The 27,648-nt window shown below is 37.7% G+C and overlaps 1 long non-coding RNA gene across 7 annotated transcripts in view; it reads right to left on the bottom strand.

Annotated features, from left to right (window-relative positions):
* Positions 1-27,648, bottom strand: part of LOC143671519 (uncharacterized) — a 70,297-nt gene that overhangs the window by 12,418 nt on the left and 30,231 nt on the right. For 6 of the 7 annotated variants that reach the window (XR_013169578.1, XR_013169579.1, XR_013169581.1 and 3 more), the window contains one exon: positions 19,083-19,127. The exons of the other annotated variant lie outside the window; for it this stretch is intronic. This is a non-coding gene — a long non-coding RNA (uncharacterized LOC143671519). The remainder of the gene's footprint in view (positions 1-19,082; positions 19,128-27,648) is intronic. 7 annotated transcript variants of the gene reach the window in all.

Raw genomic sequence — 27,648 nt, 5'->3', positions numbered from 1 at the left:
ATGCCATTAACATGTTGAAGTTTCTAATTCTAGTTTTTTTTTTCATTTTCATAAAGAAGGGATGCTGAATTCTATCAAATGTTTTCTCTATTAATTAAGATCACAATGTGTATTTTTACCCTTTGTTCTTTTAATATTGTGTTGTTTTAGATGTGATGTGAATGTTATTTGGGTATTTTGGCAGTTTGAAAGAACTATATTCCGTTTTTAGTCCTGATCCATTCTTGTGGAGGCAGCCATTTCTTTTAGTCCCTATTCAGTACTGTAGATTGGAAATTTGATTAGTTATCTCCTCAGAGATGTGCATCCTAATTGTGGGTATTAATCTTGATTAGATGGAGATGTGGCTCACCCATTCCAGGTTGGTCTTAATTACTTTATTGGAATCTTTTAAAACAGAAAAAATTTTAGAGCCACAAGCTCCATGAGAACCATGAGAGCCCATGCAGCCAGAGACCTTTGGAGGTGAGGGAGGAAAATGCCCCCAGGGATGCTTCATGAAACAAGAAACCTGGAGAGAAGTCTATCAGACATCACCATGTTCACCACTTGCCTTTCCAGTTGAGAGAGAAAGCCTGAACCTCATCAGCCTTCTTGAATCAAGGTAACTTTCCCAGGATGCCTTAGATTGGACATTTCTATAGCCTTGCTTTAATTTGGATGTTTTTCACAGCCTTAGAACTGTAAATTTGCAACTTATTAAACTCCCCTATTTAAAAGCCGCTCCATTTCTGATATATTGCATTCCAGCAGCTAGCAAACTAGAATAGGTGATGCGGCTTAAACACAGATAGCCTGCCACCTGATAATGCATTAAAGGACAGCACTGTTAGATTAAAAGCCCTGGAAGGGAAGAATGGAGAAAGCAGCAGCAGAGGTGCTGACTGGGATTACCTAACCTAGGCTCCTTGGAAGAGGGGGAATAACCGTACACGTGGGTCCAGGCCTCTGGCCTTTATTGTGACCCAGACGGGGGTAGGGATAGGGTTTATCCACGGATACTGGGGATTGGCAGTTTCAAACTATAGGTGTGGATATCAGAAGCATCAAGGGTTGTTTGGAAAAGCTGAGGGCAATTTCTTATTATCCAAGCCATATGGAAGTACCTGCTCTGCTAGCAAATCATGTGGTGCAAAAGTGCAGAAGTGGCAAGGGGTCATTAGAAGCTAGGGGCAACTCATCATCCAAACCATACAGATGCTCAGACCTTGCTAGTCATGGTTATGCCCAGGGTAGGGCTAGCTAGGGTATTCACTCAAAAGAGGAATTACGGCCAGGCTAGTTAGGATGGTGAGACACCAAATATAACTTTTTCTGCCATTACCGGTGTATTACATTAATTGATTTTCATGTGTTGAATCACCCTTGCATATGTGGGATGAATGCCAGTTAAGCACGGGGTCTAATTTAATTTTCTGTTGAATTCAGTTTGCTAGTATTTTGGTGAGGATTTTTCTATTTTCATAAAGGATATTGGTCTGTAACTTTCTTTTCTTGTGGCATCTTTATTTGGCTTTGCTATTATTGGTTTCAAGCTGACCTCATAGAATGATTTAAGAAGTAGTGCCTTCTCTTTGGTATTTTGGAAGAGTTTGAGCAGGATAGCTGCCAATTATTCTTGGAGTTTTAGGTAAAATTCACCAGTGAAGCCATCCTGTCTTGGACTTTTTTTGTTGGGAGGTTTTTATTAAATGAACAGTCTCTTTACCTGTTATTGTTCTGTTGAGATCTATTTCTAATTTAGTTAGTCAGGGTAGTATTGTGCTTCTAGGAATTTGTCCATCTCATTTAGGTTACCTAATTTGTTCACATACAATTGTACACAGATCCTCTTATAAACCATTTTATTTCTTTGGGGGTAGTAATGTCTCATTCTTGTTTCTGATTCTAGTTATTTACACCCTCTCCTTTTTCTTCTTTGACAGTACATCTAAATGTTTCTTGATTTTATTGATTTTTCAAAGAAACTACTTTTAGTTGTGTTAATTCTATTTTTTATTTTCTATATCATTTACCTTTAGTCTTTGCTATATGTTTCCTTCTCCCTGCCTTGAGTTGACTTTGTTCTTCCTTTTTTAGATCCTCCAGTTCTGAGATAATGTCTTTGATGTCAATCATTCTCCTTTTTTAATGTAAGCATTTAGATTTGTAACTTTCCCACTGAGAACTGGTTTTGCTACATTCCATCTTATGGAATGTAGTGTTTTTGTTTTCAATCACCTCAAGATATTTCCTAATTTCCTTTGTAAATTTCTTTGACCCATTGGATTTTTATGACTGTGTTGTTTAATTTCCACATATTTATGAATTTTCCTATCTCTCTGCTATTGGTTTCTAGCTTCATTCCACTGTGGTCAAAGAAGATATATTGCATTGTTTCAATAGTTTGAATTTATTGAGACTTCTTTTGTTACCTAACATAAGGTCCATCCTGGACAATGGTCTATGTGCATGAAAAAAGAATGAGTCCTATGTTCTTGTCAGGTAATGTATTCTATATTTCTACTAAGTCTATCTGATGCATAGTTGTGTTTAAGTCTTACATTCACTTACTGATCTGTCTAGATAGATGTTCTATCCATTACTGGAAGTAGTGTATTGAAATCTCCTCCTGCTACTGTAGAATGATCTATATCTCCCTTCAATCTGTCAACATTTGCTTCATATATTTTGGGCCTCTGCTATTAGCTGCATATATATTCCTAATTGATATGTCTTCTTGTTGAATTAACACCATTGTCAGGATATAGTGTCCCTCTTTGTCCCTTATAACATTTTGTGACATAAAGTCCATTTTATCTGCTTTAGTATACATACCCCAGTTCTCTTTTGGTTGCTATTTGCATGAAATTTTATCCCCTTTATTTCATTTTTAAAATATTTCTGTCTCTGAATTTAAGGTGAACTTCTTTTAAACAGCATATTAAATAGAGTTCAATCTATTTACAGACACTAATTATTGATAATGCAGGGTTTCTTCTTCCATTCTGCTAGCATTATACATTTTTGTCCATCAATCCTTCCATTAATGTCTACTTTCAGATTTATATGATTGTTTATGTGTACCATTTTGAGTCACTTATCTTTTTTCATATAATTTTTCAGATTATTTTCTGGTTACCATGGGGCTTAAATTTAACATCCTACATCTGTAACAATGATGTTTGATTTGATACCAATGTATCTTCAATAGCATACACAATGTTCCTGTACCCCTCCATTCCTCACTTTTTTTGTCTTTGTTAGAAATTATATCTTTATATATTTTATGTCCAAACTTAAGGAATTGTTACTTTCCATGCATCTGCATTTAAAAACATGTGAGAATTAAAAAGTGGAGTTACATATAAAAATTGCAATACAATATTACTGGTATGTATAGTTTATAAGAGATCTCAATTTCTTGATATATATTTTTTGAATATTCCTTCTGCCCCTTCCTTTCTTCTCTTTCTAGGATTTCCATAATAGTATACTGGTACCCCGATGGTGTTTCACAGGTCCCTTATGCTCTGTTCATATTTTTTTCATGTTTTTTTCTTTCTGCTCCTCAGTATGAATCATTTCAATTGTCTAATTTTTTTAGTTCATTGATTTTTTTTCTTCTGCCAGCTCTAATCTGCTTTGAAACCCTCAGGGAATTTATTTCAGTTATTGTGGTCTTTAACTCCACTATGTGTTTTCTATCTCCTTATTGAAAGTCTTATATAATTTATTCTTCATTTTCCTGAATTCCTTTAATTCCTTCTCTGTGTTTTCCTTTATCCTATTGAAGATAATTTTTAAAGTCTTTGTTAAGTCCAAAGTTTGGTCTTCTTCTTTGATGGTTAATGAGGTGCTATTTCTTTGTTTGCTTTGTAATCTTTTGTTGCACATTGTGCATTTTGGTATTTTAACATGTTAACTATGGGATTTAGTCTCTGATATTCCTGATGTTAAAGTCTGTTTCCAGCTAGTGATATGAGCAAATTTTTCCTTGAGTGCCAGGGTCTAAGAAAAACAAACAAATGTGAAAAATATATTTCACAATGTCTTCAAATTGGTTCTATATTGACTGGTGCTCTCTTTCAGAGTGAGACATCCTATCACGAATATCATCCCAAGGTGAATGTGTGTCCTCTCCATTTTTTCTGAGTCTGCTTGTTGTTTCATGTTTGTGCTCTTGACCTTAGGAATTACCCCATGTTCAGGAATCTAAATGCTGCCTCTTCTCCTTATGAAATAGACTCCTCCCCCCCCCCCCCCCCCGCAGATGTTCTACTGTATGTCTTAAAGTCCATTACCCTTTAAGCTTGGCAATTTTGATTTTATAGCTCCTTATACTGCTTTAGCTGTGCACAAGCTGTGTCTACCTGCAGAACAAGCTCTGGTAAGGCAAATCAAAATGTGTTCTCATCTACTTCTTCAGGCAGCAACCTGATAGAATGGCATAGACATAAAGACACCCCAGCATGCACATAGGGGTTAATCTGATCCCTCTACATTAGGACCTGAGACCCTGAATGGCTGAAGGACTATAATGAACTTCCCTTCCTCCCTCCAGCATCATCAGAATGAGAAAGCCTTCTTGACCAAAAGGGGGAAGAGAGAAATGAGATGAAATAAAGTCTCAGTGACTGAGGGATTTCGAACAGTGCGGAAGTTATCCTGGAAGTTATTCTTACACATTATATAGATATCCCTTTTCAGTTTATGGTGTATTGGTGTGGCTAGAGAGAAATACCTGAAAATGTTGAACTGTGTTCCAGTAGCCTTGATTCTTGAAGACAACTGTATAACTATATAGCTTTTATAATGTGACTGTGTGATTATGACAACCTTGTATCTGATGCTCCTTTTATCCAGGGTATGGACAGATGAGTAAAAAAAAAAAGAAAGGGATAAAAATTAAATAAATAATAGGAGGAGATAAAGTGTAAAAATTGGGTAGGATGAAATACTGTGGGTCGAGGAGAGGGAGGGGTAAGGGGTATGGGATGTATGAGTTCTTTTTATTTCTCTATATGGAGTGATGCAAATGTTCTAAAAATGATCATGATGAAGAATACAAAAACATGTGACGATACTGTGAATCATTGATTGTATAATATGGTTGGACTGTACATGTGTGGCTGTTTCTCAAGTATTTTTAAAATACAAGAACATCTAGAAATAAGATAAGAAAGGATATAGGGTTCTTGAACAATTCCATAAACTACCTCATGGACATATATAGCACATTTTATCCAATAACAGCAGAATGCATATTCTTCTCAAGTGCAACATGGAACTTTCTCTAGATTAGACCATGTTAGGTGAGTAAACAAGTATCAAAAAGTGAAAAGACAGAAATCATATAAACTATCTTCTCTAGTCATGAAGGAACAAAGTTAAAAAACAATAACAGGGGACTTCCGGGAAGAGAGCCAACTAGAGCACCTTGACATTAGCCCTGCTCCACAGAAAAGTTAGAGAAGGGACAGGAGTACAACTGAGGCAGCAATTTGGGAGTGTGCCTGACCGAAGAGAGCATTCTGCACCACATGTGGCAGCCCTGGTTGCAGAGGCTGAGGAACTGAGGCAAAAAGCTGGAGTCTAGCCTGGCATGGAGCAGCAGAGCCTGCAGGAGTGCACGGATGGGTACATAGGACTAGGACATAAGCCAGGCCGTGTTCCTTGAGCACACTACCCTCACCGGCACAGCCCCGTGACCAGCGGTTACCCCACACCCCACACACCTGAACCCCCTTACCTGCTCCCATTCCCCACACTACAGGCACCCTGACCCCATCAGCACCCAGTGCACATACTGCTCCATATCGCCACCCCAAGTGCAAACCAACCCACCTCTCCTACACCCCTCCCAAGCACTACTTACCCCTCCCTGTTCCCTGCAAGCTGTTACTGTTACTAGCCCATAAAGGTTGCAGGCACTAACCTCCATACCTGGGCTACCCCACCACTACCCATAGTGTCGCACAATCTTACCCCACCCTTCCTAAGCTCAGTGCATCCACTTATGGCACTTGAGACCCATGCATGCACATAGGCCCCCAATCCCGTCATTCAGCTCTGGGATCAGCACGTTACAACAGTCCTAGAATTGCGCATGTACACAGCCCTCAACCTCAGACTTCCCAGGTCTGAAAAAGTGCCAACCTGCACAGCCAATTCACATCAGCCCCCAATCCATGATGGCATAACACCAAGCTGCTGCCACAGAGGGCCCTGTGGAGCAGACCAGCGCACACCAGGGTTACACCCCCCAGACTAGTGCACTTCCACAGCTACATTCTCTTTGGCTGCTGGGAGCCCAAGTTCACAAGCACCAGCATAACATTTCCAACCTAAGCCCATACCTGCCCCGAAAAAAATCATCATACTGAGTGCCCCAACCTGTGCCCTGCTACCTGCTGTACAACCATACTGCAACCACAAGGCCTTAGACTACTGAAAAAAATTAACTCCCAAAGTAAATCAATCAAGATATCTATATGTAACAAAGATACCAGAAGGTCACTAAGCATATCACAATGCAGACAGATATAGCCCTGCCTAATGACCAAACTAAAACACCTGAGGAGACACATATGTTGGAACAACTAATCAAAGTTGTTCATACAACTTTACTTAATAAAATAAGTGGGATAGCAAATGATATAAAGGAGATCAAGAAGACAGTAGAAGAGCACAAAGAGGAATGTGAAAGAATAAATAGAAAAATAGCGGAAATCACAGAGATTAAAGACTCTGTTGACCAAACAAGAAACATACTAGAGATGCACACACCAGATTTGAAGAGACAGAAGAAAGAATAAGTGATATAGACAGGATAACTGACTTCGAAGACTCAAAACAGCAAATGGCAGAAAACATGGAAAAAATCAATAGGAACTCAGGGAAATGACAGACAAAACAAAGCATGCAAATATAAGAATCATTGGTATCCAAGAAGGAGAAGAGAGGAGTAAATGGCTAGGAAGAGTACTTGAGGATATAATATGGGAAAACTTCCCAACCCTCAAAAAGGACATAAATATACAAGTCAAAGAAGACCAAAGAACTCCAAACAGAATAAATCCAAATAGGCACTTCCCAAAGGCACATACTAATCAGTCTGTCAAATGTTGAAGAGAAGCAGAAAATCCTGAAAGTGGCAAGAGAAAAACAATCTACTACATACAAGGGAAATAAAAAAAGACTGAGTTCAGACTACTCAACTAGAACTCTGGAGGTGAGAAGGCAGTAAATATTCAAGATCCTGAAAGAGAAAGACTTTCATCCAAGAATTCTGTACCCAGCCAAACTGTCTTTTAAAATTGAGGGAAAGAGTAAAGTTTTCACAGACAAAGAGGTCCTGAAAGAGTTTGTCAACAAGAGTGTGGCCCTACAAGAAATACCAAAAAGATTTCTGCCCGCTGAAAAAGAAAAAGACAGGAGAGGGAGGTGTAGAGAAGGGCACAGAATTGAAGAGTACCACTAAGGGTAATTTAAAGAATACAAAGAGCAAGAGGGAAAATATATAGCTCTGACAAATAAAATTAAAAAGATGAGATGGTGGAATCAAGAAATGCCTTTTCAGTAATAACTCTGAATGTTAACAGACTAAACTTACCAATTAAAAGATACAGATTGGCAGAATTGGATTAAGAAACATAATCCAGCTATATGCTACTTAGAAGACACTCATCTTAGGCACAAGGATACAAATAGATTGAAAGTGAAAGGATGGAAAAAGATCTTCTATGCAAGTTGTAACCAAAAGAAAGCAGGAGTAGCAATACTATTGGACAAAATAGACTTTAAATGTAAAGACATCATAAGAGCCAAGAGATAGGTGAACTGTTAGCTAATGAGGTTGAACTCCAATGTAAGGGAATAGATAGGAGCAAAGGTGATTCTCTAGTGGGTCTAGAAGTAATATTACCATACTGAAGATGAACAAGATTGAAAGGGGTTGTATAGACCTACATGTCCACTGACTCACACTAGAAATGTGAATAAATTCTTGTAAGAATTACTTCAAAGGTAAGATGCTTGCATAAAGAGTGTTTAAGTTCAGGGTACAGGGGGGAAACTGCTATCACATGCTAGAGCTACATTCAAAAGGAAATCATCAGCACTACCACAGCATCAGCAGAGGTAAATAATGGGGTGAGCGACAAAAGTTAAGAGGAGGTTTAGATTTCCTATTCAGTGAGGGTGTGTTTATTGGTTTTCTGTCTCTCAGGAACAATGAAATTATCTAAAGTTGAGAATGTTGATGGTCTGTGGACTTTGGGCCCTCTACATGATGCCCGACGAATGCAGGTATCTGAAGGATGCACTGATGGAGAAGGTAGAATGGCTAACGATGGTGTGTACTTATGAACAAAGGCTGTGCACTGACAAAAAGGAACAATGTCATGAGGCATGCAATGATATGAATGAACATGTGGGACAATTGGTGAGACAAACTGAGCCAGAAACAAAAAAACGTTATGGCCACCTTTTGAAAATGCGTATAAGGAAACAGGGGCCTAGATTGTAAGCTTTTAGAGCAGACACATTAAGATTATTATTTCTAGATTCTGTGAGGCTGTTTTATATATATAACCTGATATTTAGAGATAAGAATGAAGCTGGACAGGTCAGGGTTAAAGTAATTCAGAACATAGGGGCAAGGAAGACAGTGTTTATATTTTAGAACTAAACACACTCTTTCAGAACAAAGAAAGGGTTATTTGATCTGGAACTGAAATTTTCTGTAGTACATAATCTAATTAACCTGTCTGCATAGCTCATTTGAACAACTGAAACACAGAAAACACAGAATAAGAAAGAGGTCCTTTAATTCTTTATCTAGTAATGCCTGGAGACATCCTAGAGTATATTAACCAGATAATAATCAAAAGTATTGGCAAAGTCACCTGAGAGAGGGGACAAAGACTATGGAACTATTAACACTTACATCCAGGGAATCCCCTGATACTGTGTTAAACTTTAGAGGCACCCAAATCATCAGGCCAGGATACCTGAGGTCTCTCCCAGCAAAGGGCACAGCGGATTGGGGTAGGGAGGAGAAAAAGAGGCTTTTGGAATCAGTCAAGCTCAGAATACTGGAAAAGGGCTCTGCCCCCAAAAAGGGGGAACACAGAGCTGGGTGAGCTGGGGAACCTTGGGGGCTGAGGACTTCCTCTGAAAAGGGATTTCTTTTTTTATTAACTATTCTAGGTAGTCCATTAGAGAAAGCCTCAGGCATTTTCAATTGTCAGCACTGACCCAGGCAGTGGTGGAGTTAAGACAGATTGAAGAAACAAAGTAATTAGTTAAGTGAAGGAGATAATTCCCTACAGGGTGTATCTTCCTCAGGAAAAGGGGGAGGGGCAGGACAAGCTCAACTGGTGGCCCTCATTCAGAGTACAGACTCTAGGGGCTGGAGAACAGAAACAGCTTAAGCTTGCCTTCTAACTCAGGCTGAGTCTCAACTATGCCCCTGGCAGCTCAGGGTCCACTGAGAACTAAAGGTACCATACTATTTGATGCTGGTGGGGCGCTGTGGGCTGACAACTGCCACCTGCTGGGCAGGACAGGAAAAGCAGAGTCTAAAGGTTTCATAGAAAAGTCCGACATCCTGCTGGGTCTCATCCTCAGGGAAACTTGATTATGATTAAACCCTCCACCTGAGATCTAGGACAGTCTGGGAAAATTTGGTTGTAGTTGATCATATCTGGAGAGACCCTCCTGAAGAAAAGAGTTTCCATATAGGCAGGGCAAGAACCAGAAAAACAAAAGCTGAAAAACTCTGGTCAGTTGAAAAGAAGCTATGCTAGAAATCTAGAATAAGTAAAACTGAATGCCAAAGAACAGAGAGAGAACAAAGCTAACCAACGAGATAACCTTATGTAAAAGAGCGAATACAGCCTCCAGAGTAAATTAATCAAGGAAAACATGCCTAGACACCAGCAAAAAATTATGAATCATATTAGGGAAAAGGAAGATATGGTCCAGAGGAAAAAAAAATTACTAAATCAAATGAAAAATCAAATCAATGCATTAAGAGAAAATATGGCAAAAGAGATGAAGGACATAAAGAGTACTTTAGTCAATCATAAAGAATTCAAAAGCTTGAAAAAACAAATGGAAGAACTATGGGAATGAAAGGAGCATTTTTAAATATTTTTTATTAATTTTTAAATTTTTAAAAAAATAAAACAACAAAAGCGAACGTTCTTATCATCATTCCATTCTACATATATAATCAGTAATTCACAATATCATCACATAATTGCATATTCATCATCATGATCATTTCTTAGAACATTTGCATCAATTCAGAAAAAGAAATAAAAAGACAACAGAAAAAAATTCATACATACCATATCCCCTACACTGATCCTTTCATTGATCACCAGCACTTCAATCTAAATTTATTTTAACATCTGTTTCCCCTATTATTTATTTTTATTCCATATGTTTTACTCATCTGTTGATAAGGTAGATAAAAGGAGCATCAGACACAAGGTTTTCACAATCACACAGTCACACTGTGAAAGACATATCATTATACAAACATCTTCAAGAAGCAGGGCTACTGGAACACAGCTCTACATATTCAGGCAGTTCCCTCCAGCATCTCCATTACATCTTGACTAACAAGATGATATCTATTTAATGAATAAGAATAACCTCCAGGACAACCTCTTGACTCTGTTTGGAATCTCTCAACCATTGATACTATATATTGTCTCATTTCGCTCTCCCCCTTTTGGTCAAGAAGGTTTTCTCAATCCCTTGATGTTGAGTCTCAGCTCATTCTAGGATTTCTGTCCCACGTTGCCAGGAAGGTCCACACCCCTGGGAGACATGTCCCACGTAGACAGGGGGAAGGCAGTGAGTTTGCTTGTTGTGTTGGCTGGAGAGAGACGCCACATCTGAGCAACAAAAGAGGTTCTCTTGGGGGTGACTCTTAGGCTGAATTTTAAGTAGGTTTGACCTATCCTTTGTGGGGTTAAGTTTCATATGAACAAACCCCAAGATTGGGGCCTCAGCCTATAGCTTTGGTTGTCCACACTGCTTGTGAGAATATCAAGAATTCAACTTGGGGAAGTTGAATTTTCCCCCTTTCTCACCATTCCCCCAAGGGGACTTTGTATATACTTTTTTATTCACTGTTCAAATCTCTCTGGGATTTATCAGGGCATCACTCTGGACAAACCAACAAAATCTCATGCCTTCCTCAAGGTTCCATGTACTTATGGTGTTCAATTAAGCGTCCACATAAGTTATATTAGGAAATGCACTAGTCAAAATATAAATTTTGTACCAAACAAAGATTTTTTGCTTTAGTCTCACACATAAGTTAAAATTTTAAGATATTAATTACCATCTATTTTCAACATTCTGCAGTAATGGCATTCCTTTGTTCTTCCTCATGCAAAAACATTTTTAAAATTTGTACATTTAGTCACTATCATTATACACTCTAGGCATTCCCAGATTACACCATCTCAGTCTTTATCATCTATCTGAAAGGAACATTTGAAGAGATGTAAAATACAATGGAGACTTAAAACAGCAGATTTAAAGAGGCAGAAGAAAGCATTAGTGAACTGCAGGACAGGACATCTGAATCCTATGCACAAAAGAATAGATAGGCAAAAAAACAGAAAATTGTGAGCAGGGTATTGGGGATACAAATGACAACATGAAGCGCATAAATATGTGTTACATGTGTACAGAAGGAGAAGAAAAGGGAAACAGGAAAGAAAGAATAAAGGAGGAAATAATCACTGAAAATTTCCCATCTTTTATGAAAGATATAGAATTATAGATCCAAGAAGCACAGCACACCCGAAATATAACAGATCTGAGTACAAATTAGTTTGTCAAATATCAAAGACAGAGTATTCTGAAAGAAGCAAGAGGAAAGTAATCCATCACATAAAAGGGAAGCTCAATAAATCTATGTGTGGATTTCTCAGCAGAAACCATGGAGGCAAGATGGCAGTTGCATGAAATATTTAAGATACTGAACTGGAAAAACTGCCAACCAAGAATTCTATATCCAGCAAAACTGTCCTTCAAAACTGAGGGAGATATATTCTGGAGCAGCTAGAAGGAAAAATCTGAGATGATGGTATGGTACTCCATAACAAACTTTGGGATTTGTCCTGTAATTACTTGTTGAAGAGTGCTTTGAAAACTATTGCTTTTTTCTTTCTTCGCTTCGTATATACATTATATTATATAATAAAAAAGTTTTAAAAAATGAAGGAGAGTTTAAAATATTTTTAGACAAAAAGATACTGACAGAGTTTGTGAAAATGAGACCTGCTTTACAAGAAAATACTAAAGGAAATGCTACAGGCAAATAGGAAAAGACAGGAGAGATAGGTTGGTAAAAGAGTATAGAAATGAAGACTAAAGTAAGGGTACAGAAGAAAGTCATGACACATGCAGCAATGTAGATAAACCAAGAGGACATTATGTTCAGTGAATTAGCCAGAAACAAAAGAACAAATACTGTAAGTTTTCTCTAATATGAACTAATATTAATGAGTGAACTATAAGAGTCAAAGTTGAGGGGGTGCAAGAATAGCTCAGTGGTAGAATTCTCGCCTGGGATGCATGACACTCAGGTTCGAGTCCCAGCCCATGCACTTCCCAAAACAAACAAACAAAAATCAAAACAAACAAATTCAACAAATGTGCTGCAATAGTGGGATAGCACTTGGGAAAATAATGAAATGTGTACCCTGTCATATAGCATACCAAAAAAAAAAGTTAAAGTTGAGAACACAGATTATCAGGAAATAGAAAAAAAGGTAGCAAATGGCCATATGATGCTGATGGAGTACGGAATTTTCAACACGACTGATTGTAAAGATCCATAAATGGATAGCACAATATAATCTGATGATAGCACAATATTGTAAGTACAATGAACAAAGCCGAGCTTTAGTATGGTTGAAAGAGGAAGGGTAGGGGCATGTATGACACCAGAAGGAAAGATAGAGGATAAAAATTGGGGCTGTATAATTTAGCAAAACCTGGACTGGACAATGATGGTGATCAAATGTACCAAATATAAGAAAGTTTTGGCATGAGGGAGAAGAAATGAATGTCACCACTGCAAGGTGTTAAAAATGGGATAATAGATGGAAAAAATATAATCAGTACAAAATAGGGTTTATATTTAACAGTGACATTGTAATATGCTTCCATTAAACATAACAGAGGCAATATACTAGAAGTAAATGTCAATAAGAGGGTGATACAAGGGAGGGGTATGAGATTCTCACTGTTGTTTCTCCTTTTTCTGTTATTTTTATTCTTCATTTTTTTTCACCCTTCCTTCTTTGTGGAAGAAATGGAAATGTCCTCATATAGACCTGTGGTGGTGAATGCATAATTATGTCATTAAACCAGGATCCAATGATTGTTTACCTGGGATGGATTGTATAGCGTGTAAATAATACTATTTAAAAATAAACAGGAAGATATAAGTGCTGGAGAAGATATGGAGAGAGAAATGTACCAATTCACTGTTGGTAGGGAAGTATAATGGTGCAGCCCCTCTGGATGGCAGTGTGGTTATTCCACAGGAGGCTGAATATAGTGTTGCCATATGATCTTGCATCCCTGTTATGAGGTATATCCTTCAGGAACTGAAAGCAAGGACATGAATGGACAGTTGCATACTGGTGTTTATGGTGGCAGTATTCATGATTTGCGATAGATGGAGGTAGCCTAAGGGTACTTTGACGAACGTAAGTGGGAACTGCGGTATATATATACAACAGAACATTGAGTGATTGCAAGAAGATATGAATTTGTGAGGCATGCAACTAGTTGAATGAAACTTAAGGACAGTGTGTGGAGTGAAATGAGCCAGAAAGGAAAAGAAAATATAACACCTCACTGATATGGACTAATTACAATATGGAAACTCTGAGATTTGAATTTGACAGCAGAGTTATCAGGGGAAGGCATATTGTGAAGGTTCCTAGATTGTAAGCTCTTACTGTAGTCACATCTATTCTTGAGTTATAAAGGTTATTTCTAAATTCTGAGATACTGGGCTTTTTGTGTATAACCTGGCTATCCACTGGAACTTCGGGTATCTGTGTGATACCTGAGACTCCAGTTAGAATTCTGAAGCTGTACAAGTCAACATTAGTCCATACAGCAACTGTTTAAAAAATTGAGAGAAAAGATTTCAATTAGAAATATGAAGGCAGCTGATCTGGTTAGCAATAAGGTAAACCAAACTAAAGGGTAAAAGATGGTTTGACTTGAGTTTTAAAAATTCAACTTCTGGGTGAAACCAAATGAAGAAATGCTTATTTGGTGCAAAATTTATATTTTCTATAGCACACTAATTACCTTGTATGGACAATTTATTGAAACACTGTAATTATATGGAACTTTGAATAGGGAGTGAGATCTTTTGGCCTGTACAAACAAGTGTGATGCTCCCAATCATCCCAGAGTAATTTGGGCAGAAAATAAAAATATTTGCAAACCACCCTCGAGGGGCTAGGGAAAAAATGTGGAAATAACTTTCCCACTATGGAATTCCTGTTATTCTTGCCAGCATTGGGGGCTGCCAATTTAATACTGCAATCCCTCATCTTGGGCTTGTAATTATGAAACTTATTACTGCAAAGGGGAAGGTAAGCCTACTTATAATTATGACTCAGAGTCACCCTCAGGGAACCACTTTTGTTGCTCAGCTATGGCCTCTGTCTCTAAGCCAACTCCACAGGTGAACTCACTACCCTCCTCATTACATGACTCCCAGGGGTGTAAATATCCCTGGCAATGGCAGGACATGATTCCCAGGGATGAGTCTGGCCCTGGCATTGTGTGATTCAGAAAGCCTTCTTGACCAAAAGGGATAACAGAAATGAAACAAAATAGATTCATTGGCTAAAAAATCTTTAAACAGAGTTGAGAGATCTTTAAATAGAGTAGAAAGGTCACTCTGGAGGTTATTTTTATGTATTACATACATACCTTTTTAGTTTTTAGTGTCTCAGAATGGTTAGAAAGAAATGCCTGAAAAGTTACTTGAGGTAATAAACAAATTCAGCAAGGTGGCGAGATATAAAATTAATGTGCAGATATCAGTAACATTTCTATACACAAGCAATGATCTAGCTGAGGAGTCGGTGAAGGAAAAAATTCTATTCAAAATAGCAACTAAAAGAATCAAGTACTTAGGAATTAACTTAACTAGAGATGTAAAAGACTTGTACACAGGAAAATACATAACATTGCTAAAAGAAATCAAAGATCTAAGCAGGTGGAAAGACATTCCCTGCTCATGGATAGGAAGGCTAAATATAGTTAAGATGTCAATTCTCCCTAAATTGATCTACAGATTCAACAGAGTACCAATCAAAATTCTAACAACCAACTTTGAAGATCTGGAAAAGCTAACTACCAAATTCATCTGGAAGGCGAAAGACCCTGAATAGTAAAACCATCCTAAAAAAGAAGAACGAAGTGGGAGGATTAACACTCCCTGACTTTAAAATCTATTATAAAGTCACAGTGGTCAAAACAGCATGGAACTTGCACAAAGATAGAAGCATTGACCAATGGAATCGAATCGAGTGTAGAAATAGACCACCAAATCTATGGTCAACTGATTATTGACAAGACCCCCAAATCCTCTGAACTAGGACAAAAGAATCTTTTCAATAATTGGGCATGGAAGAACTGGATATCAATAGCCAAGACAATGAAAGAGGACCCCTATTTTACACTCTACACAAAAATTAAGTCAAAGTGGATTAAACACCTAAATATAAGAACTAGCACTATAAACCTTCTAGAAGAAAATGCACAAGCAAAAGAAAAAATAGATATATGGGAACTCCTTAAATTCAAATGTTCTGCACTTTAAAAATCTTTGTCAAAAAGGTGAAAAGGCAGCCAAACTCAATGGGAGAAAATGTTTGGAAATCACATATCAGACAAAGGTTTGATTTCCTGTATATACAAAGAAATTATACAACTCAACAACAAAAGAACAAACAACCCAATTATTAAATGGGCTAAAGATATGAATAGGTATTTTTCTGAAGAGCAAATACAAATGGCTCAAAAGCACATGAAGAGATGCTCATTTTCACTGGCTATAAGGGAAATGCAGATCAAGACTACAGTGAGATACCACCTCACACCTATAAGAATGGCTGCTATTAAACAAACAGGAAACTGTAAATGTTCAAGAGGATGTGGAGAAACTGTGACAATTATGCACTGCTGGTGGGAATGTATAATGGTGCAGCCACTATGGAAGACTGTTTGGCGGTTCCTTAGGAAACTAAATATCAAGTTTTCCTATGACCCAGCTATGACCCAGCAATAGCTCTACTTGGTATATACCCAGAAGAGCTGAAAGCAAAAAGACATTTGCACACCAATATTCATAGCAGCATTATTAACAATCACCAAAAGATGGAAACAAACCTAATGCCCATCAACAGACAAGTGGATCAACAAAATGTGGTATATACATATAATGGAATATTATGCAGCAATAAGACAAAATGACATCCTGAAGCACATGACAAGATGGATGAGCCTTGAGGACATAATGCTGAGTAAAGATAGCCAGACACAAAAGAATAGATACTATATGATTCCACTTTTATGACCAGCATAAAGGTATAATCAGAGGCTTATAATACAGAATACAGGGGACTTAGAGATACATAGTAGCTAGAGATGGGTGAACCATTAGCTAATGAGGTTGAATTCCAATTTAAGGGAATAGATAGGAGTGAAGGTGGTTCTCTACTGGGTCTATAAGTAATATTATCATATTGAAGCTGAACAAGATTGAAAGGGGTTGCATAGACCTACGTGTCCCACTGATTAGCACTAGAAATATGAATTCTTGCAAGAATAACTTAAAAGATATGATTCTTGGATAAAGAGTGTTTAAGTCCAGGGTACAGGGGGAAACCTGCTATTGCATGCTATGAGCTATGTTCAGAATGAAACCATCAGCACTACCACAGCAACAGCAGAGGTAAATATGGGGGAGGGACAAGAGTTAAGAGGAGGTTTAGATTGGTTTTCTTTCTGTTGAGAACAATGAAATTATCTAAACTTGAGAATGTTGATGGACTGTGGACTTTGGGCCTTCTACATGATGCCTGATGAATGCAGGTGGCTGAAGGATGCACTGATGGAGAAGTAGACTGGTGAACGATGGTGTATACTTATGAACAAAGGTTGTGCTGTGACAAAAAGGAACAAAGTCATGAGGCATGCAATGATCTGAATTTACATGTGGGACATTTGGTGAGGCAAAATAAGCCAGGAACAAAACAACAACAATGGTATGGTCACCTTCAGAAAATGCTTATAAGAAAACACAGGCCTAGATTGTAAGCTCTTAGAGCAGACACATTAAGTCCACAGTGGTGATTATTTCTGGATTTTGAGAGGCTGTTTTATATTAATAACCTGATATTCAGAGATAAGAATGAAGCCAAACAAGTTTGGGTTTAAATAATTCAAAACATAAGGGTAAGGAAGACAGTGTTTATATTTCAGAACCACACATACTCTTAGAGACCAACTAGAACTAAAAACCTAAAATTGTGAAATTGTACCCATGTCAAACTCTGAAATAGGTTCTACAACTAAATATGGTCCTGTGTTTTGAAATTTATAGCTTTTTTGAATATATGTTATTTCTCATAAAAAAAAAAGAAAGAAAGAAGAAAGGTCGATTGTGATGATAAAAAACTTTTAAGCCCTCTAGCCTCCTATATTCTGGAGCACCTAGAAGGAAAAATATGAAAGGATCATATGGTCACTCATGACAAACTCGAGGATCTCTCCTGTAACTACCTGTTGAAGAGGGCTTTGAAAACTATTGCTTTTTCATTTCTTTGCTTTGTATAAATGTTACACTATACGATAAAAACACTTAAAAAGAAAAAAAAAGAAATACCTGAAAATGTTGAACTATAATCAAATAGTCTTGATTCTTGAAGATGTGACCGTGTGAATTGTGAAAACCTTGGACTAATACAACCTTTATTCAGTCTATGGACAGATGAGTAAGAAAATAATGACAGAATAAATAAATAATGGTAGGTGGGGATAGGGCATATGGAATGTCTGGGATTTTTTTTTAAGTTTTTTTAAAAATGTAACAACAAACGCAAACATTCTTAACTTATGATTATTCTGTTCTACATATATAATCAGTAATTCACAATATCATCATGTAGTTGCATATTCATCATAATGATCATTTCTTAGAACATTTGAATCAATTCAGAAAAAGAAATAAAAAGACAACAGAAAAATATTAACACATACCATACCCCTTACCCCTCCCTTTCACTGATCACTAGCATTTCAATCTAAGTTTATTTTAACATTTGCTCCCCTTATTATTTATTTTTGTTCCATCTGTTCTACTCATCTGTTGACAAGGTAGATAAAAGGAGCATCAGACACAAGGTTTTCACAATCACAGAGTCACATTGTGAAAGCTATATCATTATACAATCATCTTCAAGAAACATGGCTACTGGAACACAGCTCTACATTTTCAGGCAGTTTCTTCCAGCCTCTCCACTACATCTTGACTAACAAGGTGATATCTATTTAATGCATAAGAATAACCTCCAGGATAACCTCTCGAATCTGTTTGGAATCTCTCAGCCACTGAGACTTTATTTTGTCTCATTTCTCTCTTCCCCCTTTTGGTCGAGAAGGTTTTCTCAATCCCTTGATGCTCAGTTTCAGCTCATTCCAGGATTTCTGTCCCACATTGCTAGGAAGGTCCACACCCCTGGGAGTCATGTGCCACGTAGACGGGGGAGGGTGGTGAGTTTGCTTGTTGTGTTGGCTGGAGAGAGGTCACATTATTTTTATTTTTAATTCTTATGTTTATTTTCTTAGACTGATGAAAATGTTCGAAAATTGATTGTGGGGTTGAATGCATGAATATATGATGATACTGTGAACCACTGAATGTACACTTTGGATGATTTTATAGTATGTGAATATATTTAAATAAAACTGCATTAAAAAATCAATAACAGGGCGGTACAAGGGTAGTTCTGTGGTAGAATTCTCACCTGCCATGCGGGAGACCTGTGCTCACTTCTCAGACCACAGACCTCCTAAAAAAAAAAAAAAAAAACACCAATAACACAAGGAGAACTGGAAAATTCACAAATAAGTGAAAAATAATATACTTTTAAACAAACAAGTCAATGATGAAATACCAAGGAAATTTAGAAATATTTCAAAATGAATGAAAACAAAATTTCACCATACAAAATGATATGCAATGCAAGAAAGGCAGAAACTGGGAATTTTATGCTTTAAATGCTTAGAAAATATTTCACTAAAAAATAAAATCATCTCAAATCAGTAACTTTACATCACACCTGTAGGAAGTGAAAAAGAAGTCCAAATTAATAAAGAAAGCAACAAATAGAAATAATAAAACTGGAGTGAAGAGAATGACAATAGAGAATAGAAAAGTGATTTAGATAATCAATGAATGCAATTTTGTTCTTCAATATGAGTGATAAAATATCAAACTCTTAGTTAGGCTGCAAAGAAACAAAGAAAAATGATGTAGAAAACTACAATCAGAAATGAAAAGGGGACATTAACACGGACAATACAGGAAAAACATTAATAGACAATACTGTGAACACTTGTGCACCATCATATTAGATAAACAGGTGAAATGGACAAATTCATAAAAACATACAAATTACCAAAACTCAAGTTCAGTACCTGAAACTGTTGAGCTGTGTTCCAGTAGCCTTGATTCTTGAAGACAATCATAAAGATACAGTTTTTACAATGTGTGTGATTGTGAAAAACTTGTGTCTGATGTTCCTTTTATCCAGAATATGGAGAGATGAGCAAAAGAGTATGGATAAAAAAAAATCAATAAATTATAGGGATAGGAGTAAAACATATTGAGTAGATTAAAATACTAGTGGTCAATGAGACAGAGGGATAAGAGGTATAGGATGTGAGAGTTTTTTCTTATTTCTTTGTATTTCTTTTTCTCGAGTGATGCAAATGTTCTAAAGATGATCATGGTGATGAATACACAACTATGTGATGTTACTGTGAGTCACTGATTGTACACCACGTATGGACTGTATGTGTGTGGAGATTTGACAATAAAAATATATTTTTAAAAAACCCAACATATGAAACTCCAGGACAAGATGGCTTCACTGATGAATTTTCTGAAATATTCAAAGGATTAACAACAATCCTCAGACTCTTACAGAATACCAAAGAGAAGAGAACTCTTCCTAATTCACTCTATAATGCCAGCATCATCTCAATTTCAAAGTCAAACAGATACCAGACTAAAGTCCTTCATGAATACATATGCAATAGTCATAAAATACTAGCATATAAAATCCAAGAACAAATTAAAGGGATTATTCACCGTGACAGAGGTATATTTACTTCACAAAAGCAAGGGTGGCTCTACATAAGAAAATCAGTGTAATATGGCATATTAATAGAATGAAGGAAAAAAACACCACAAGATCATTTCAATTGATGCAGAAAAGACATTTGACAAAATCCATCATCCCATTCTTGATAAAACATTCAGAAATTTAGAAATAGATTGGAACTTTTTCATCATGATAAAGGGCATATGTGAAAAACCTACAGCTAATATAATAGTCAATGCTGAAACAAGGAATCTTTTACCCTAAGATCAGGAACAAAACACAGATGCCCAGTGTTTTAGTTTGCTAAAGCTATTGAAATCCAATATACCAGAAACAGAATGGCTTTTAAGAAGGGAATTTATTAAGTTGCAAGTTTACATATATAAGGCCATGAAAATGTCCAAATTAAGGCACCAACAAGAGGATACATACATTGAAGAAAGTCTGATGCTGTCCAGAATGCCTCTGTCAGCTGGAAGGCACATGGCTGGTGTCTGCTAGGGTCTTTGGCTTCTGGACACCTCTGTCAGCTGGGAAGGTACAAGGTGATATCTGCTAGCTTTCTCTCCAGGCTTCTTTAAACGACTTTCTGGAGGTCATTTTCCTTCTGCATCTCTAAAGGTCTCTGGCTATGTGGGCTCTAAAGCTTTTTCCGAAATGGTTCCCTCTTAAAGGACTCCAGTAAACAACCACACTTTGAATGGTGGAGACACATCTCCATGGAAACCCCCTAATTAAAAGGTCCCATCCACAATTGGGTGGGTCACATCACCATGGAAACAACTTAATCAAAAGATTCAACCTAACAATACTGAATCGTGGTTAAAGAACATGGCCTTTCTGGGCTACACAACAGTTACAAGCCAGGACACACACTTTTACCACTGCTATTCAGCATTGTACTGGAAGTACCAATCAAAGCAATAATGCAAGAAAAAGAAAAAAAGGCATCCAAATTGGAAAGGAATATGTAAAACTATCCCTATCTATAGGTGACATGATCATATATATATAGAAAATGCCAAAGAATCTAAAAGAAATCTACCAGAGCCAATAAATGAATTCAGCAAATCTGCAGGATATAAGATCAATGTGGAAAAATAACCCAGCAGTAAAAAATCCAAAAGGGATATCAAGATAATAATTCCATTTATAATAGAAACAAAGAATTACATATCTAGAAATAAATTTAAATGAGGATGTAAATGGCTTGTACAAGCAAAACAATGTCAAAAGAAATTAAAGGAGACCTACAAAAATGGAAAGATAACCAAAATTACTGGATTGAAAGACTTCATATCATTATGATATACATCTACCAAAGTTATTTACAGATTCAATGCAATCTCATTAAAAACAGCAGCTTTCCTTGATAAATAGAAGAGATGATCATCAAATTTATATGGAATCAAAGTGGTAGGCTAGGATTAGAGTCCTGGCAGTGGCCACTACAGGTGCTGGAGGTGGCTGTGGGAAAAGACAGCGTGTTACTACACAGGTATGGGGCCTGCTACCTGGGGAAGTGTCACTTGAAGAACCTAAAAGGGGAAAGGGGTTTCAATGTAAAACCAGGCTCTCACAGATTAAATTATTGCCAACTGTAACTTCAAGTCAACCACAATAACAGTGTAAGATGCTTCAGGGTTCTGTTTTTGTCACAAAATCTTTGAATAACTAGAAAAAACTGGCAGAGCTAGGGAAAAGAGAGTTGGAGGATTGTGGGAAGAAGGCAGAGTTGGGAATTTCAGGAATCAGCACCCCACACACACACAGAAAAAACTATGAAACAGGCAGGAATTGTTCAAATCAACTATTTCAAATCAATGGGGTCTAGTAGAATACTGTGCAGCATTCAGGAAAAGGCAAAGAGAAGAGGCTGAAAATTTGTGGTAAATACCAGTGTTTACACTCTCTGAACAGTGACTAACATTCCCCACCCCCCAACTCACAGCAGGCAGCACTGAGGTACTCAACCCTGGCCCCTGTTGCAGCTTGCTGGTGCTATGGTGGGATATAAAGACCTTGTTTCCCAAGGTCCAGGAGTGTGTGGTCTGATCACTGCTTTTGATTAGCTACTTCAGATCACTGGGGACCCAGCTTTGAGGGCAGGTATTCTTCCAAACAGCCCCGGGAAAATGTTGCCCGGGAGACTTAAAGACAGTCCACTTCCCAAAAACTATCGAAAACAGCTAAAGGGATGCATTTACTGCACAAGTGCTGAATCAAGAGAATGTGGCTTTGAAGAGCTAGAGGAGAAGCTTCTAAAACCCTTGTTAGCCTTACCTCATCCCTTCGCACATAGCAGTTTGGAGCTTCTTGTGTCCCCTTTAAGAGTCCCTGGCCTTGTTCCTGGTGGGAAAGACTGAGTTGTGAAACTCATTTCCCTTTTGCCATGCCCTCCCAGAATTTGCCATCCAGGCAAAAGCAGCTTGAGACAACAAAAGCAGTGTAAGAAACAACCAAATAAGGAGGCCTGGGGCAAAGGTTAGCAGCTTTAAGTCCTGCAGTGAAACATTTCAGAGAGGGAGAAGATCTGTTTACTGGGGAGTAGAGTAAACATTCAAATTGCTGTAAACAGGGGAACACCTAAGGCCACTAGCAAGCACAAGCCTAGGCAAAGACACAGGCCCAGAAAATACAGGGAGGACCTGGACTTTGCATCCACTTAGGCTGATGTTTTTGTCAGAAGGGCTAAACTCAGAAGGAGAGCAAAAGCCAAAGCAAAGCCAATTTGTAAAACTGTAAAAGGTGATATTTGTATTGGTTTGTATGGTTCGTTAGCTCCTGAAAATTAAGAAAATATCAGTTATATCACTAGCTAGAAACAAATTCAAGATACAGATGGCTCAGGCAATAAATCCCAGTTAACATCTTAAAATACTGAAATGTACAGTGTGCATCAAAATATTACAAGACAGGTGTATACATATGATTGACAATTGTGCTGTTACAGAAAGGAATGACGTTGTGAGGTATACAATGAGGTGAATGAACTTGGGGGACATTATATGAAGCAAAATAAGCCAGAAACAAAAGAGCAAATATTGTATGATCTCATATATAAAATACATATAAGAAAATAGGGGCCTAAATTGTAAACTCTTATAACAGTCATATATTTAGTCCAGAGTTGTAATTGTTATTTTTAGATTTTGAGCAGCTGTGTTATATATGTATAAACTGGTATTTTGCTGGAACTTTAGGTACCTGAATGACACCTAAGACTCAGAGTAGGAGTTTTGCGGTTCTGAAGGTCAGCATTGCCACATACAACAGCTGTTAAAGAAACTGGAAAGGAGATAAGGCTTCAATTAGAGGTAAGAACAAAGCCAATCAGGTTATAACTATGGTAAATCAGAATACAGGGGTAAGAAAGACATTGTCTGTGATTTAGAACTTCACCTACTCTATGAGACCAAAGGAAGAGAGGTTTATTTTGTCCAGAACCTTTTTCTGTAGCACTTAATCTAACTTAACCTGTTTGGACAGATCATTTAAACAACCCAAATGCAGGGAGCCCAGAATGGGAATGAGGGCTTGTAATTCTGTATAGCTTAATGTAATACCCAGATACATCCCAGAGAATGTTGAACAGATAATTAAAAAGTATTGGCAAAGTCCCTTTACCATCAGGGAAACCCCTGATACCGTCTCAAATATTAGGGACTACCAAGTCAATAGGCCAAGACCCTAATCTTGTGGCTTTCTTCTGTGAAGCTTATTTATGTAGTAAAGAAACTTAGCCTACCTAAAATTATGCCTAAGAGTTCCATCCAGAGGACTTCTTTTGTTGCTCAGATGTGGCCTCTCTCTCTCAAAGCCCAACTCTGCAAGTGAAATCATTGCCCTCCCCACTATGTGGGACATGACATCCAGGGGTGAAAGTCTCCCTAGAAACATGGGACATGACTCCCAGGGATGAACCTGGGTCTGGCGCCATGGGATCAACAATGCTTTTCTGACCAAAAGGGAAAATAAATTTAATAAATAAGGTTTCACTGGCTGAGAGAATTCAATAGAGTTGGAAGACTACTCTGGAGGCTACTCGTGTGCAAGCTTTAGCCACATATTGCAATTTATCATAGTCTGCCAAATCCCAACCAAAACCATTCCTGTCAACCCTAAAGAACACCTAGGGCTTTATCTGTGGTACTACAAATGTTCCATGCACTATTTTATTATCTCCAGAAATCTACAACCTCCAGATGGTTTCCTAGGCCAGATCAGTCCTGAAACCCAGAAGGGCCAGCAGCTCCAGAATATCAACTAGTTCTATTCCCCATCCCATTTTATCAACAGCCTCTTCCAACATGAAAAATTTAGAATGGGCATAGCCCAAATACCCCTAAGGATTGGGAGAAAGATCAAAGGAAAAGGTGGAGTTATAACAGAGAAGATAGGCTTTAACAAATGAGTATGACTGCTGAATCATTGTGTTGATATTTCTTTTAGTCTCCATTGTCTTGGAGCAGCTAGAAGGAAAAACCTAAAATTGTGGAGCTGTAACCCACAATTAGTAACCCATACCAAACTCTGAAATCTGTTCTACAGCCAACTGTTATTGTGTGCTTTGAAATTTATTGCCTTTTTGTATATGTTATTTTTCACAAAAAAGAAAAAAAATTGATTGTGATAATAAATGCACAGCTATAAGATATTGTGGACCATTGATTGTATACTCTGGATGATTAGATGGTATGTGAATATATAATACATATCAATAAAAAAGTAAAAAATAAATGGAGAGAATCAACAAAGCCAAAATTTGGTTCAGGCTGCCGTTGCTGGCTTGGAGGATGGAAGAAGGGGGCCAGAAGCTAAGGAATGTGGGTCACCTCTACAAGCTTGAAACAGCATGCAATTGGGACCACAGTCCTACAACCAAAAGGAAATGAATTTGGTCAGCAAACTGAAGAAAAAGGAGTCTCCCCTGGTAGTTCCTGAAAGGAACACAAACTCTGACATTTGATTTTAGCCCAGTGAGAACCACATCACACTATGGACCTACAGGACTCTAGAATAATATATTTGCATTGTCTTGAGTTGTGAGAGAGGGGGGACAGGGGGACAGATAAAGGAATGCAGTAAAGGTGCAAGCACTGAATAAGTAAATTTCATGATGCCTTCAGTCACCCTTGCTACCAGCCCCTGCTTGGCACACTGTGACACCAATTCATGACCTCATTGTGGGCAAGTGGATCTGTTTTAGAGGGAGTACAGTACCCCTATGTGTATATTTGGGTGCCTGCATGGCACTGGCAACCTATCAGACAGCAGCCTGAAGGTAAGAATCAGGAATTCTTATCTAGCTTGCGGTCCCAGAACTTACTCTGCACACGAAAACAGCTTGTGGACAACTAGAGCAACGTAGATACAATAAATTCAAAGCAGCCTGTGGCAAAAAAAAAATTACTGGCTTCAAGACATACAACAGAGCATGCAGTGATATGGAATGTATTTCATAAGAAGTAGGGGATGATTTCAAACCCCTGTTAATGGGAAAATTCCTTAGGACTTGAGAGCATGCACTATTTTCCTCAGATATGACCAGACATTTGCCTCAGGCTAATCTTCTTGGTAGGAGGATTAACTCTAAAGGAAAGCACCAGCCAACACAGAGCTAATGTGCCCTCCAGGCTCTCAAGGAAATATCTGTCATATCAGTATCTGGATAAAAACTCAAGGAACACACAGCTGAAGGTCAAAATTTCAGAGTAATATATTAAAAATGTAAAATGTGCATTGTGCAACAAAAGATTATAAAACAAAGAGGAAATGATGGCCCATCCAGAGGTACAGCTAAAACAACAGAATCTATCAATGAAGAAGAACAGACTTTGGATGCACCTGGAAAAGACTTTTAAAAAATTATCCTCATTATGCTAAAAGACCTAAAAGAAAACACAGAGAAAGGAGTAAAGGGTATCAGAAAAAAAACATAAATGAACAAAATGAGAAGCATGAGGCTAGAAGGACACTGTCAAGCATACCAATATAGGCATTATGGGAGTTCCAGAAGGAAGAGAGAAATGGTCATAAGGAATATTTGAAAAATTAATGGCAAAACACTTCCCAAATGTAATGAAAGATATGAATACATGTTGTTTTAGTTTGAAAAAGCTGGTGGAATGCAATATGCCAGAAATGGAATGGCTGTTATAAAGGGGATTTATTAAGTTACAAGGTTACAGTTCTAAGGAATAGAAATGTTCAAAGTGAGGCATCCAGAGAAAGATGCCTTGACTCTGAAGAAAAGCTAACGTCTGTCACAGGGGAAGGCATGTGTCTGGTGTCTGCAGGTCCTTGTTCATGGTTCTGTTGCTTCCAGCTTCTGATCTGAAGCATCTGTGGGCCTTCATTTAGCTTCTCTGGGGCAAAACTCTAGGTTCTGGCTTGCTTAGCATCTCAAGGGATGTGGCAACATCTGCTGGGCTCTGCATCTCCAAATGTCTGTGTCAAGGCATCTGCTCTCTCTGTCAGCAATCTAAGCAACTCTAAATGTCTGTGTCTCTGTCAGTTCTGATTTCTAATGGCTCTCCCAATGTCTAAGCTTCCTCCAAAAATACTGCCCCTTTTAAAGGACTCCAGTAAACTAATCAAGAACCACCTTGAATGGGCAGAGTCACATCTCAGTCTAATCAAAAGGTCACACCCACAAGTGGGTATGCCATATCTCCATGGAAGTAATCCACTCAAAATGCCTTGCCCACAAGTGAGTGGGTCAATTCTCATGGAAACAATCTAATCAAATGGTTCCACCCTAAACAATAGGTCTGGCCCTTAAAGATTGGATTGGGATTGAAATAAAATGGATTTTCTGGGGTACATAACAGGTTCAAACCAGCACACACATATTCAAGAATGCCAACGAACCCCAAACAGAATACCATGCTAACACATTATAATAAAACTGGTGAATAACAAAGACAAAGAGAGAACTATGAAAGCTTCAAGAGAAAAGTAAAATGCCATGTACAAAGAAGTCCCAATAAGATTAAGCATTGATTTTCCATTAGAAACCATCAAGGCAAGAAAAGTAAGGGGCTTAAAGATACTGAAAGAAAATTTCCAATTAGGGATTTTAAATCTGGAGAGACTGTCTTTCAAAAATGAGAATGAGATTAAACATTCCCAGATAAACAAAAGTTGATGGACTTCATCACCACTGGAAATATATCATATAAGACATGTCAAAAGGAGTGCT

The sequence above is a fragment of the Tamandua tetradactyla genome, chromosome X (genome assembly GCF_023851605.1).
Source record: "Tamandua tetradactyla isolate mTamTet1 chromosome X, mTamTet1.pri, whole genome shotgun sequence".
Lineage (NCBI taxonomy): Eukaryota > Metazoa > Chordata > Mammalia > Pilosa > Myrmecophagidae > Tamandua > Tamandua tetradactyla.
Note: the sequence above shows the minus strand (reverse complement) of the source record. Positions and strands in the feature narration are given on the sequence as shown.